Source organism: Heloderma suspectum, chromosome 3 (assembly GCF_057233095.1).
Source record: "Heloderma suspectum isolate Gila_16-S chromosome 3, 16-S_ref, whole genome shotgun sequence".
In the NCBI taxonomy this organism is placed as follows: Eukaryota; Metazoa; Chordata; class Lepidosauria; order Squamata; family Helodermatidae; genus Heloderma; species Heloderma suspectum.
In genome coordinates, this window is record NC_139460.1 from 166,694,764 (window position 1) to 166,709,288 (window position 14,525).

At 47.0% G+C, this 14,525-nt stretch overlaps 1 long non-coding RNA gene across 1 annotated transcript in view; it reads right to left on the reverse strand.

Moving 5' to 3' along the window:
• Window positions 1-7,368: 7,368 nt before the first annotated feature.
• Window positions 7,369-14,525, reverse strand: part of LOC146350394 (uncharacterized) — a 58,170-nt gene continuing 51,013 nt past the window's right edge. Inside the window, exons 3-4 of the long non-coding RNA XR_014789274.1 lie at window positions 9,631-9,810; window positions 7,369-8,196 (exon numbers count right to left, since the gene is read on the reverse strand). This is a non-coding gene — a long non-coding RNA (uncharacterized LOC146350394). The remainder of the gene's footprint in view (window positions 8,197-9,630; window positions 9,811-14,525) is intronic.

Below are 14,525 nucleotides of genomic sequence, written 5' to 3' on the forward strand. Positions count from 1 at the left end.
AAGGGGTGGATCCATGGAGTAGTGGGTGGGGCTTTGAGGGAGGAGCTTCAGGATGTGATGGTTCACCATCTGCCGTCATCTGGCCTCTGGTGGATGCACTATAGAGCAATTCAGCCCATAGGGGTTTTATATTCTTCACCCCTGAGTTATAAAGACAGAGAAAATCCATGCACAGAAAGATACAACTGAGACATTGATGGATTTGATCAGAAGGGTCATTTAGGGACATATCAGGCAACAAATATTCCAGCAAAATATCATATGAAAATAGGCAACTCACAATTTAGTTAACTAATCAGAATTACCAATGACTCCCAAAAATTTATACCCTAATCAATATGCAGAGAGATATAACTCTTAAACATAGATTAAAAAATAATTCCAAAAGGGAGGGGGGAGGAGAGAATTGGTCCAAGTTACTAAGTTAAGAAAAACTCTAATTAGTAGTCCAGTTCCAAGGAAAGTGAAAAAGACCAGTTGTTAATGTAAGAAAAGTCAATCAATGAAATTGAAAAGCTATCATCCTAAATATGCCAAATCAATCTCTTTGTTAATCAAGATACAGGCATTCAATCCCCAAACATAATTAATACTCCATTTAAAAGGTTAGAAAATGAGTTAATAAGATCCAGTTAGGTAAAAGTCTTTTCAAATTCATATTAAATCGACCCCTCCCCTGCCACCCCACCCCACCCCACCCAGCTGTAATTCTATTCACACTTACCTAAGAGTAATCCCCATTGAACTCCCATTGAATTACTTCTTAGTAGAGCTACACAGATTTGCTCTGCATATCCATTCTGCCTTCAAGTGTGTGTGTGTGAGTATACACACACACACACACACACACACACACACTACGCCACTCTCACTGGCTATACCTGCTTTGGAGCAGGGAATTCCCAAGACATGGAGTGTGAAGGAAGCAGAAGGATGGAAAGGAAGGAGAAAAAACAATCAAGAGGGCAGGAAAGGGAAGGAGGAAAAGAATCCTGCTAGCAAATGAACTACCTGCTGCTGCCTCTGCCTGCCTTCTCCCTAGTGGTTTTGGGCATTTCTACACCAGCCTAAAATCTTGCATTTAAAACAGGGTTTTCTGCTTCCATTTCAAATGCAGGATCACCACTGACTCCCTTTACATGTGCTTCCTTTCACACACACCCTTCTCCCCATATCTGAGTCTTCCATTGATCTCACTCTTCTAGCCGCTTTAACTCTTTTGACGGAGGAAACTGAAGCGGAACACACTGGGGTAATTTGGTAGCTCATTATCTGTGATCAATTTAAAACGGAACAAAGGGCATTTAGTGTAGGAGATGCATTGAATGATCATGGTGTCATGTAAAGAGCCCCCACTACCGTGAAGAAGCAATCTCAGTCACAGGAGAAAAGCGCCATGTGATGAAGCCCTTTGTGCAACACTTGGGTGTGTAGTCACCAGCCAGCAGACTGGCTTGTAGGGAACAGGGCAGTTTGGGGTAGGGACATACAAACTCACTTACCTTTTCGCGGAATCTTTCATGGTGGGGGGAAGTGCTCCATCCCTCCCCCCAGAATCCTCAAAGGGGTGGAGGCCATCCGCTCCTCCCCCAGGGAATCCCCGACAGCCAGCTCTGCTCCGCGGCCAGGCCGCAGAGCAGCCAGCCAGGGCCGTGCTCAGCCAGATTTCCGGCCGCAGACGGCCTGGTGCAGACACAAATGGCGGCCGCCATAGCGGCCGCCATTTGTGTCCAGCCAGACAGCCGGGATAGGCTATGTAAGAATTTACGTAGCCTATCACGGCTAACCTCAAAAAAAAAAAAAAAACCGCAGCGTACGCAAATGGTGGCGGCTATGGCGGCCACCATTTGCGTTCCCTACTTTTCGCCGATCTATCTTACGTAAATATTTACATAAGATAAAACGGCTAAAAAAAAGGGGGAACACAAATAGCATTGTGGATGCTATTTGCGTTCCTTTATTTTTCACCGTTTTATCTTACATAAATATTTACGTAAGATAAATCGGCAAAAAATAGGGAATGCAAATGGCAGCCGCCGTAGCCGCCACCATTTGCGTACGCTGCGTTGTTTGTTTGTTTTTTAGGTTAGCCATGATAGGCTACATAAATTCTTACATAGCCTATCATGGCTGCAAGGATGGCAATGGCAGCAGCAGCAGCCCTGCCATGGCCGGCCAGGAGACCAGTTGCCAGAGCCGCCGCCACCGGAACTGCCACCGCCGCCAAATCCGCCGCATCCACCCCAGGTAAGTGCCGTCCTGGGGGATTCTGCGGGGGGGGGGCAGGGGGCCAGGAGGCCGTTCTGCCATGGATTCTGGGGGGCTGGATTCTAAAGAATCTGGCCTTACTGGAATCCGTGGCGGAATTCTTCGCCATCCCTAGTTTGGGGTCCTGGGGGAAAGGGGCTGGTTCCTTCATAATATGCCATCTGAAGTGAACCACTTCACCTTGCCTCATAGCAAGGTTATGACTCGGGGGGCAGGGGAGAACAACAGGCACATATGGTTAACACAATATCTCAGTGGTTCTTTGCTGCAATCATCCTGACGAGGTCTGAAAAAAAGTTGGACAACTGATAATATATTGTAATGCACATTTGAACACTTAATTGAGCTATACAATAGAGCTACATTTTGAAGCATAATTGTTGGTAGGGTTCTATGTCTAATTTAGGAGATAATACACTGGACACCTGTTTTGTTTCATTATGCTCCACAAAATTGTTACTGTCAGCTGCCATGAGCACTGTTTCAGTGGAAAGGCAGGGTGTGAATTTATTAAATATAATCAAATAGACATAACTTTTGTCAGAGAGTCTCTGGGCTAGGTGTTTGCTCTCATCAACAGCAATAACATGGTGCTAATTTTCTATTCTTGTGATTTTGGGAAGGAAATTATGGGTGTGGAGACCTAATTAAAACAGATAACAATGAATGATTCTTGAAGTACAAGCTGGTGTCATATTGATTTTTTATTCTTTCTCAAACATTGCCAAAAATTGCCATGCAAATTGTACAGTGAAGAAAAATTGCCAACAATAGATGCAGGACAATGAAGGTAGGGATTAGATGGATGGCAGGAAAAACTGAGCTGTTGTCCAGTAGCACTTTGCATTTTATGATCAAAGATTTATTTTGATACTGGAGTCATGAAACCTTCCATTTGCATTATCATCAGAAGACTCAATTTGGTATTTTCTGCCATACTGAAAAAAATAACAAATGTCCGGGGGGGGGGAGGGTAATAACAGTAAGGAAGAGGTTAGAACTACGTGTCCAATGTACTGCAAAACAATTTCTGGTTCCTTTCCTAGAAATTCTACTCCTGATGATATGTCAGTTTTAGGGATGTCAGAGAATTCCGCCACGGATCTCGAAGAGGCTGAAATCAGTGGTGGAACGGTCTGCCCCCCCACCCCGCCCGGGACGGGACTTACCTTGGGCAGATCTTCCTGGCGGCAGCGGTGGCTCCGGCGGTGGTGCAGCGGCGGTGAGGTGGCAGCGGCGGCAGCAGCCGGTCGGAAGACCGGCTGCTGCCACCGCCATTTCCAGTAAAAAAAAAAAAAGTGATAGGCTACGTAAAGATTTGCGTAGCCTATCACAGCTAGATTTTTTAAAAACACCGTGATAGGCTACGTAAATGTTTACATAGCCTATCACGGCTGATTTAAAAGGAAAAAAAAACATGCGTATGCAAATGGCAGTGCCCATGGGCACTGCCATTTGCGTTCCTTATTTTGGCACATCTTAGTCCACGTAAACATTTACGTAGACTAAGACGGCGAAAATAAGGGGAACGCAAATAGCGTAGACTACGCTATTTGCGTTCCCCTTATTTTCGCCGTCTTAGTCTACGTAAATGTTTATGTAGACTAAGACGTGCCAAAATAAGGAACGCAAATGGCGGCACCCATGGGCGCCGCCATTTGCGTACGAGCATTTTTTTTTCTTTTAAATCAGCCATGATAGGCTACGTAAACATTTACGTAGCCTATCACGGCTGACTGCAGGGACGCAAACGGCGGCGGCTACGGCTGCCGCCATTTGCTTCCCTGCTAGCCAGCAGCCGGATGTCCGGCCGCTGGCAGAGCCGGCTGGCGGCTCTGCAGAATCCCTGTGGAGCGGAGCCAGCCAGCCAGGATTCAAGGGGGAGGGACGGAGCGCCTCCCCCCCGGCCAGAATTTTGGGGGGAGGGACGGAGCGCCTCCCCCCCCCACGAATGTCACCCTTTGAAAAGGTAAGTGACTTTCGTACATCCCTAGTCAGTTTGGAAAGAATGATTGGGGCAAGCAACAGACAAACACAAAGAGAAAAGGAACAGAGATAGCATAGACAACAGTGAGACTTCAGAATATGAATGGTAGTCAGGAGGATCCAAGAAATTGTCAAATGAGTTTCAGGTGCCCAAATGGGCTCTGTAGATGTGTTTGTCAAACAGCAATCCCCCCCACCCCCGCCCCATGCCCATTATGAATAGCAAGACACTTTTGAAGGTGAGAGTAGTTGTAAAAGTAAATTGTGATATTGGAAGATGAAATCCCTGGAAAGATTAATGGGATCCCACTGGTTATACCTTGAGTTTATAATTATAATATAAATTAAAAGATGTATATTAATTTATTTATATCCTTCTATTAACACACAGTGGTATACAGAATAATCATAATACCATGTAATATAATAAATAAAAAGTGCAACTATAACTTTCTAAAAGCAACAACCAAAGAAAACACTAACAGTTTAGAGAGATGTTACACATTTAAACCAGCAACAATAAAACTAGGTGTTGTACCCGATGTCAAAAGAAGCTCTTTGGATCTCACAACAATGTGGTGGCCCCCACATCAGATTCTGTGGTGGCTCCCACTTTGTGGAACTCCCTCCCTAGGGAACTCTGCCATGCCCCCTCTTTAATGAGCTTCTGCCGTGCATTAAAAACGTGGTTGTTCAGGCAGGCATTTGGGGTGGGTTAGGATATTTTAGAAAACGTTTTTATTGTAGAATTTTATTGTTTTAAACTGTTTCATTATATGCTGTACATCACCCAGAGTGGCTGGGTGACCAGCCAGATGGGTGATTAATAAATTTAATAATAAAAAATAATAAAAAATAAATAAATGTGACATTCATGTAAAGCCCATGGAACCATAGTCCCAAATGATGGAGTATATCTGTTACCTAGTGTAGTAGTCAGTTACTAGGTGTTTCCATTGCCTCACAATGCATGTACAACACTGCCTATCCTTGTTTGGGGGGGGCAGTATAGAGCAGGGAAATGTTGGAGATTACTAGCTCCTGGTTGCATGAAATTTGGGGGGTTCAAAATACCATTCAACTTCTCAAGGTACTTGTTTCTCTAAAATTTAAAGAACTAATTATCAGTTTCATGGACATATTTGAAGTCAGGGCCCACCAGACCTTAGTATTACAATATGTTTTCAATGTCATAGCCATAGTCCTGGAAATGTGAAGCAATAATTCCTGATTGCTGAGAGTACTTCGCACCAGTGCATAATCATAGCTAGGGATGTACGAATCCCTTACCTCATTCCGGGTGGGGGCATCCACGGTGGGGGGGGAGGTACTCTGTCTCTCCCCCTGCAATCCTCCCTGGCCAACTCCACTCCATGGTGACTCCGCAGAGCCGCTGGCCGGGGCTGCCCGCAGCCGGACTTCCATCCGCTGCTGGACTGCGCTGGCTGCAAATGGCAGCTGCCGTAGCGGCCACCATTTGCGTCCTTGCAGAGGCCGTGATAGGCTACGTATATATTTATGTAGCCTATTATGGCAATAGGCAAGAACGTAAATGGTGGCTGCTATGCCATTTGCGTCCCTGCCTTTTGCCATGATAGGCTACGTAGATACTTAGGTAGCCTATCACGGCCTCTGCAACGATGCAAATGGCAGCCAGCATAGTGGCCGCCATTTGCGGCCGCAGTCCAGCAGCAGCCAGAAGACCACCCGGAGCTATCGGAGCCACCGCCAGGTAGGTTCTGACCCTGGGGGATTCCACAGGGTGGCGGGGGGGAATGCTCCATTCCGCCACGGACTCCGGGGGGGGCAGATTCTAAAGAATCTGGCCTTACTGGAGTCCGTGGCGGAATTCTCCAACATCCCTAATCATAGCCAGTCTCAAAATGTCTGAGATTAGAGCAATCATCTTCCATGTTTCGGAATGGGGAAATAGGGTGTCAGTCAGTGTGATATGCAGACAGGCTCTAGATTCCACACTTTTCATCTTAGCACTTTGCTGATGAAGAGAACCACCTCAAACATAACTACAAGAAAGCCAAGCAATACAAAACAAGCTGCCAAGACAGTGCCTTGCTTAGCTGCTTCCTCCCACTAAGAAAGCGCAACAGGATTTGTTGTCTGCGGCAGCATGTGTGTGTGTGTGGGGGGGGGATCCAGCCCCTATTTGCACTCTTGTCATTTTTCCAAACTTTTTGAGTAACCTGGCAAGACACCACACCACAGGAATGTAAGTTGATACCCATGCCTGCACACCCCAAGACACAAATGTCAATAATTTCCAGAGGGGTAGCCAAGTAAGGCTGGATCTACACTTACCACCTTTTTTCACTTCCAATGAGGTTTCACAGCCCGCCTTTCACACTACGCAGTACCCGCCTCGAATTGGAACCGGAATTTCCCACTTCCGTGCTCCCGCTTTCAATACCCTAATATCCCGGTATTTCCCCTTAACGTGCTCTGATTTTCCACCTTCGCTACCGTATCCAGTCTTAGTCCCCTCCCCCACCTGTCCATATACAGCGGTGTTTGTATTTCCCTCCTGTCCAATCACAGCTCTCGACGGCCCCATGTCTTCTTCCGGCTACTGATCACATAGCTTCCTCAGCAGCCCCCATTTCCTCAGCAACAAGCAAAGGGCTGAATGTGCGTGCGCTTGTCTGATCTCAGAAGCTAAGTGGGGCTGGCCCTAGTCAGTAGTTGGATGGGCGACTGCCTGGGAATAAGGCTTCTGCACTGAGCAGGGGGTTATTCTATCCCTTCAAATGAGATTAAGTTTTACCCCCTCCTATCCCCCGCTCCAGATGTTTGGTTTTTTTTAATTAAGGCGTTATCCTCGCAGAATCGGGGCTTCTCCGCGATGTTTTTTTTTTCTAATTCAGGCATGATCTTCAAAGTTTTGAAGTTGTGAAGTTTCACTATTTCAAATCTTCGAAGATCATGCCTGAATTAGAAAAAAAAACATTGTGGAGAAGCCCTGATTCTGCGAGGATAATGCCTTAATTTAAAAAAAAAACGTCCGGAGCGGGGGATAGGAGGGGGTAAAATTTAGTCTCATTTGAAGGGATACAACAACCCCCTGATCAATGCAGGAAGCCTGATTCCCAGGCGGTCACCCATCCAACTACTGACGGGGGCCGACCCCGCTTAGCATCCGAGAGCAGACAAGCACGCGCAGGAAAACAGCAGGAAAACAGCACAGCGCTCGAGTGTGAACCGAGTTTGCACATTTGATGAAGCACTGCAACGGGGAAAATGGGTGAGTGTGAATAATCACTTTTTAATGCGAGAGCGTCTAATCCAACAGGACACCGAGTTCATTGAGATGGCGGGTGCAATGTAGATCGGCCCTAAGTCTGTTGCAGCAAAAACAGCAAAGAATCTTGTGGGAGCTTAAAGACTAACACATTTATTTTGGCATATTCTTTTTGTGGGCACTGTCCACTTTGTTAGATGCCATTTAAATACAGAACATATCTTAAATATGAAAGACACAAACACAGCGTGGGAAATGCTAGGCAGACAGTGGATGTTACTGGATACAGCTTGAAATAGGACTGTAGCTCCACATGTGCAAGGCCATCAGAGGGCCCCACATTTGAGAAGGAGCCAAGCACAGGCAGCCCAAGGCAGAAATCAGCAACAGCACACAGCCCAGATATCAGCCTCAAGGTGGTAATGTTGAAGTGAATCCTCTCCGTGGGCATCTCTACACCAGCCTAAAATCCTGCATTTAAAATGGGGCTTTCTGCTTCCGTTCTAAATGCAGGTTCACCACTGACTCCCTTTACATGCGCTTCCTCCCCACCCACCCCCTTCTCCCCGTATCTGAGTCTTCCATTCTCTTTCACTGATCTCGCTCCTCTTGTTGCCGCTTTAACTCTTTTCATGGAGGAAGCTGAAGCAGAACACAACAAGGTAATTTGATAGCTCATCGTCTGCGATCTGTTTGAAAATGGAACAAAGAGCATTTAGTGCAGCAGGGTCACGGCAGGGTCACGGCATCACGTAAAGAGCCCGCAAACTTCCGTGAAGGAGCAATTTCAATCGCAGGATAAAAGCTCCGCGTGATGAAACCCCAGATGACTTTGTATCATGGATAAAGGAAGTCTGGAGACCCAGGAGCTATTGCCCAGATGGAGCTTTGCACTATGAAATATATGCCACATACACACCCTTTCAGGCCTGCATAACATGTGACCCAGCGATCAAAACACAGCCCAACAACCATATGTATGGTGGCCTCCCAGGTGTTTTAAAATTACCCTGCTTTTGCCATCCTAAGCAGGCAGCAAAATGAATGTTATTGATCCTCAGATGGACCAAAACTCATTCAGCTTGATAGGTGTCAAGTTGTTACAGGCCTCCCATAGTTACTACAGCATTCAAGCAAACCAGCTTTGGATCATTCCAAATCACACAGCAGCTGCAGAGAATTGCTGATATTTTTATTTTATTTTGTGCTGTGGTTTCCAACACAACTTAATCAAATTCACAACTGCAGCTGACCTAGCATTTTGTGTTCTCATTTAGAGGTTTGTTCACTGAGGGACAAACTCCAAGGAATTCCAGTCAAAAAGCTCTGCCACACACTACTCAGAAGTCAGAATTGCTCATTCAAATGCAATAGATTGGGGTGTTTAAAACTAAAGCTGTGTCAAAGCTGCCTTTTCTGGACTGGTTTATTTAGACCCCCTTAGTGAAAAGTGTCATTGATTTTTCTCCCATCTCTGTCATTCAGTTCAATGAAATTTAAATGGTTATTTGCAGACATGCTGCTCTTTCATTATGGGATGACACCACCACAATCCCCTTGTAAAGTTATGGAACCATTTCACTGTGTAAGTGTAACACATGGTGAATGTGACTGGCTGATACTATGCACCTGGACATATTTAATTAATGAAGGCAGTGATAGACATACTACAGTCCCAGGTCTCACAAGGCACAACATCATGAGACAGAAGATTAGATCTCAGGAACAACAGTGCACAGTATGCTGGGAAATGTACTTTCTTTGCGGCAAGCACTGAAGTGCTGTGATGAGAAGCATGGTGCCAAACCAGCACTGATAAAGGTGCCAGAATTTTGGGAAATTGGTTAAGGTGCCTCCCAAAAATTGATTCCCCCCTCCCCCCCCGGAACACTAGCTTTCTATCTGAAATACAAACCCAACAAAACGTTGAGCTGAGAAGCCCATTTGGCATTTTAGAAATTTGGAGAGAAGATGGAACACCAAAACTTTCTCACAATTTCCAGAAACAAAAAGAATGTCTCCAGAATCTTAGGCTTCTGAAAGGCAAAACATATGCAGCAGTATGCATTGTGTCAGCCTCGAATCATCTATCACCTCCCCAGTGTCACATCAGAAATGCTTACATGGCTGACTGCATACAACAAAACATTCAGGTTCAAAAATTCAATTGCTGCTAATTGTGCAAGTAAGCAAGAAGATGTTCTCCATCGGGGTAGGGTAGGCTTTTGTTGTTGTTGCTTCTGTTGCTGCTCCTGTTTATTGCTTCTGTACATTGTGATTGTGTATGAGGTCTTGAGAACATTCTGTGAAAGAAGACATTTGATGATAATACAGATAATACAGAATATTATTAAAACACCATATTTATTATTATTATTATTATTATTATATAAAACATTTATATCCTGCCCTGTATCATTAAGATCTCAGGGCGGCATACAGATAAAATAAAGTTAAACAGTATGAAATATGCATCTGTGACTGAAGTAGCTATATTTTAAAATGTTGGTCAACTAGCTGTACAGTGTCATTTGGGAAGAGCCCATGTCCTCAAACATTTGTGAGGTATGTGTGTGCGAGAGAGTGAACACATGTGTGGAAATTCCCTTTGTGGAATATATCTCCCCACCAGACACCTCTCAAATCCTCTCCACATTTCATCCTGTTGGATGTGTATTGTGAGGAAGTGTGAATGGTGACAAGAATGCCTGACACCCTATGGGTGGTGGGGGAGTGGCTATGATGGTTTAACACTTCACATTTCAATTTCCTATAAAGCAGAGCTTAGAGTGATATCACCAGGAAGCTTCACAAAATTCCCACATGCATTGAAACAACATGTGAGGGCGGTTCACAGGGCCACATGGGCTACCCATGACAGCTGATGCACACCATGACTATTTCTCCTACTGCCAATGCCCACAGTGGAAATGCTTCCCTGCCATCTGCACCTTCAGAAGCCATAGGATTTGGCAAATCCATTATAGATTAGATGTGAAAGAAGTCTTTATCCCTTTGCACCTTTTAAAGTCAAATTCCCCTGTCATCTCCCCTCAAGCCACAAAACTCATAGTGGATGAGAGGAATTGGCCTCAGAGGTAATCCCTATCTCCTAACTGGGGCTGCAAAACCCTTAGTTGGAAACCCCAGGCCTTACCAGTACAGTACCTCCGAATGCTTACCAACCCTAAAACCCACCAAGGTACCTGCACATACCCACCACAGGAGGGTGGAAAGCCTCTGCTTAGCTGTTCTCCCCCCACCTGCGCTGAAGCCATTCAAGCAATCCATTTCGCAGATCGGCCAAAAACAAATAATTGCCCTTGTCAGATAAGTGGACCCCATCTTGCCTATATAGCTCCCTCCACCCATAAGAAATATCGGGTTGCTTAACTATCCCATCCCCCTGACTGAATAAGGTGTTACTTATCTCCCTATTCACTTTCCTGTGGGCCTTATCCAGGACCCGAAGATCCAAGCCATCATGCCATACCACTCTGGGCAATAAACATGACCACAGAAAGGAAACTCCCGGCCAACGATGCCAGATAACTTGAAACTTGGCCAAACCCTGCAAAATGAGGGCCTTGCCTTTCAGAAAGCCCAAATCATTCCCCCTGAGGTGTAACAGCACAACCTGCGGGGGAACACAAACCAGACCATGCTGGAACATTGTAGGCAATGCATGCCACATCTGCCCAACCACTGAATGTTGGCATACTGGCTGAGTCTGAGCTGGGATCCACAGCTTGACTGGGAGGCCCTCCATGCAGCCTAGAAAACCATGCTGTGCCCACAAATAAGCACTTGCACTGGCCCCTGAGCATTCCAGCGATCTAGGAAACAAAACTGAACATTTGAGAACAGCAGCATAATAACTAGTGCCCAGGTAGCAGCCTCACATAGGCTCTATAGGCTTTGGAGTGCCACCTACCCACCAACTGCACCTAAACCAGGACCCTTCAAGGCCAGCTTCGTGACAATCCAGAACTGGTATTTGGTCAGGGGGGCAGAGTCGCTATGACAGAAAAGGGGGCCATGCCAGTCCCCTCAAACATTGAGGAATGTCCCCAGAGCCTCCACCGGGCATAACTCTTCCCAAGTGTAGGGATGTACGAATCCCTTACCTGGCTCTGCGCAGGGGCATCTGCAGTGGGGCAGAGGCGCTCTGTCCCTCCCCCCCGGAATCCTCCCTGACCGGCTCCGCTGCACAGCGGCTCCACGGAGCCGCCAGCCAGGGCCATCCACAGCTGGAGTTCCGGCCACAGCCGGGCTGCTGTGGCCGCAAATGGCGGCCATCGTAGCAGCCGCCATTTGCGTCCTGCCAGGCTGCCGTGATAAGCTACGTAAATATTTACGTAGCCTATCATGGTAAAGGCAGCCACGCAAATGGTGTAGCCTATAATAAATACTTACGTAAATACTTACGTAGCCTATCACGGCAGCCTGGCAGGATGCAAATGGCGGCTGCTATGATGGCAGAGAGACCAGCCGCCACCGCCGCCACCGGAGCCGCCGCTGGAGCCGCATCCACCCCAGGTAAGCTTTGTCCCGGGGGGATTCCGTGGGGTGGCGGGGAGTGGGAGGCTGCTCCGCCACAGGTTTAGGGGGGCCAAATGCCAGTGCATATGTCCTCACTGAAATCCGTGGTGGAATTCTCCACCATCCCTACCCAAGTGGCAGGGAAAAGAGACACCTGCAGTCCTCTCCCACACTGATTGGTCTTAGACCTCCGCAAACGGATGCGCTCAACCAATAGTGAAAACTGAATATCCTTACTTTGTAATGCTCACCCAGACAGATCGCCCTTGGCAGCCACAACCAATTCTGAAATCCAAAATGCTCCAAAAAATGCCAGCAAAACTGCAGTATGGAAAAGGGTAGCCTCGTACTGAGAGTGACATAAAGATGACCACTGTCCCTTCAGTCTGTCAGGTATCCTGATACCCCCAGCATACACACTCAGGCAATCTGACACTGGACATCCAAACCAGTGAGATTTCTTTATTGCAGGGAATCCCATGGCAAAACCTTAATGGTTACACTCTTCAGAAATCATATAGCTGATGGTCAGTAGCTATAGGCTCTATGTAATTCCAGAACAGTCCAAAACTAAACACTACTACTGTGACTGAGATCCTCAACATGGTTTCTCTGTTGCCATCTCCATGATTCTGAACACAAGGGAAGGGCTCTGGATTCCTGGGTACCTAACCCAGACAATCCTTTCACAGGTTTCCAACCCCAGACATAGAAAGGGAATGATTCCTGGAATGAACCCATCAGGCAATCAGGGGATAACTTCTTGAAAGGCCTAACAACCCACACCCATAGAGAGTTGAACTTTGAATCGTTGATAACTCCAGGCTACATGGTCAAGGCCCACCAAGATCAGGGGAAGGGCATACCCACGCACACACAAGGAGTTCCAGGCCACCACTTTTGCATTGGCAACTCCACGCTGCATGAGTTCTGGCAGAGGGAAGTCCAAAAGTCGTAGATCAAACCCAGCGTGCCGTACACTGAGCTGACAACAAACTCAGACACACAATCCACAGCAATGAGAATTCAAGTCTATGAAAAACCTCACAGTACTTTTCATGGCATGTCCTTAACAATACAAAGTTCCAGTCCATGTGCAGAGTGCCTCCAAAAGCCCAGACAATGATGGATCCAAACAGAGAAGGCTTCAGGCAATGAAGACAATATGTTCCTAAAAAAGGCCTTTGCATGAGCTTAAAAGGGAAGGTGTGACTGTAGGTCACCCCCTCCAGATCCCTTGACAGACATGGGCCTTTAGCCGTTCAGTAAGCCCCCTGTCTGAACAGGGAGGCACTGCTCAGCCCTCCAGCAGTGACGCTTCAACTGGGGCAACCCTTCTGCAAACCCCACCCCACCTCTGTCAGGTTCTCACGGACATCTACCAGCCTCCCTGCCTGCCAAGGCCAGACCAGCAGGTGGACAGGGAGTTGGGTGACTCCCCCTGGCTCTGCTCTAATAACACTGACAGGGATAAGCTCACACAGACTCTGACACTCCAGAAACTGAAAAGGCCCAAGCCCTTCCAGGCTACCTCTATTCAAATCCTGGCTATAGCCTACAAGGCCCACTGCAGTACTGAAGCTGGGCCCTGACACAATCCCAGCAATATATGTGGCATCAAAGGAAGCTGAGTGTCAGGTATTGCAGGAGACATCCGTGCCCAACCCTGAAGAGTTCTCCTCACCCTAAAGTCAACAGAGTTATCAGGCACCCCCTTCAGCTTGGACCAAAGGGCTAGAGCGGAATGTTTTCTGCCAATAGTCCGAGCTGAAAGGCCTCTCTGCCGAGCGTGAATGGAGAATTGCAACAGGTGCTCTACCGGAATGGGCCAAACCTGCAGCAGCTGCAAGGAATCCCTGAAAACAAAGAACTCCCTACCTGCCTTGAAGTAAGAAGCCCTTGTGTTAGGTGCTATGCAGCATTGTCCACTAGGCCACTTCCTGCCAGTCTCCCAAAGCTCAGCTGGCATAGTCTCCAGCAGATCCTGCGCCCAGGGAGCAAGGTCCCAAAACCTCTGTACCTGGTTACGTGACAAAGCATCAGCAATGGTGTTATCCAAGCCAGGGATATGTCAGGCCTGGAACAGGTATTAAACCGGAGGTATTGCAAAGTGAATGCCCTAACCAAAACCATTACTCTAGGAATACGGGGTGACAGGGAATTAATCCCCTGAACCGTGGCCTGGTTGTCACACCAAAAGTGCACTACAGAGTTGGACAGTTGCTTGGCCCACAAATGTGCTTCTACGTAAATGGTAAAGAATTCTAAAAAGGTAAGATCCCAACCTACACTGGCAGCTAACCAGTCCTCCAGCCATGGCCCGGCGCACTATCGATCCTGGAAGATGACTCCGAAACCAAAGGCACCCGACACATCAGAGTGTATCTGAAGTTCAGCTTCCAATAAAAGCTCACGCCTCCAGAAAGAAATGCCATTACATTTGTCTAGGAAGTGCAGCCATACCTGCAGGTCTGCC